The sequence below is a fragment of the Nothoprocta perdicaria genome, unplaced genomic scaffold, assembly GCF_003342845.1.
Source record: "Nothoprocta perdicaria isolate Ctin4 unplaced genomic scaffold, notPer1 scaffold_99, whole genome shotgun sequence".
NCBI classification, from domain to species: Eukaryota; Metazoa; Chordata; class Aves; order Tinamiformes; family Tinamidae; genus Nothoprocta; species Nothoprocta perdicaria.
Window position 1 is genome coordinate 578,563 of NW_020456298.1, and position 856 is coordinate 579,418.

Below are 856 nucleotides of genomic sequence, written 5' to 3' on the forward strand. Positions count from 1 at the left end.
TCATATGGTAAAAAAAAAAAAAAAAAAAAAAAAAAAAAGAAACTTCAGCAGTAGCCCAGGTGCTGAAGCACAACTTTAGACTAAAGCACAAGATTTCTCCTTCAGTCAGCTATTTTGTAAGTGCTGCTGCAAATCGAACAAAAGCTGAAAACAGGCAGCCTCTTAACAATGTTTTATTCCTTGTTGTTTAATAACCATACTCAAATATATAGCAACAAATTGGTAGGGTTTAATTTTCCATGACAGTTTTCCTTTTTCCTTTAAATKTGGGGGGCAATTTGGGGGTAGCAATCAGAGTTGGCATAAAAAGGATAATCATAAGAAAGTTTCTGGTATTATTGATGTTGTACAACAAAGTATACAACTGAATTCAGATAAAGTTTCCAACTAAAAGAGACTACATGAATGAAAAAAGTGTAAAGTTATTGGAGATTTCTTTTACTTCTTAATCACTGCCATATGTTAATCATACAAGAAGTGAAAAACTAGCCAAGATTTCTAGCACATTTTATTAATTTGGTTAACAACTTTTTTAAAATGTATTTTAAAAACTATTAGTGTTCTGTGTGATAGCACACATAAATTATGTCAGCCAAAGAGTACAGCAGGTTACATCAGAGCCTTCTGTGACATTTATGAGCCAGCATCTGCTGTGCTTGGTGGGTTGGCTTTTTCAAAAGCCTATCTCAGGGTTTTATGGCTAGATTTCCAAATATATGCCCTTCCACRTTCTTAAAGTGACATACACACACAGGCTGTTTTGTCTAAACGTTCATCCACAGATTTCTCACTTAGCAAACTCCGTTCAAGTCTCCGCTTCTGTGTGTGCTGGCAGGGAAATCCCGAGTGTCAGACA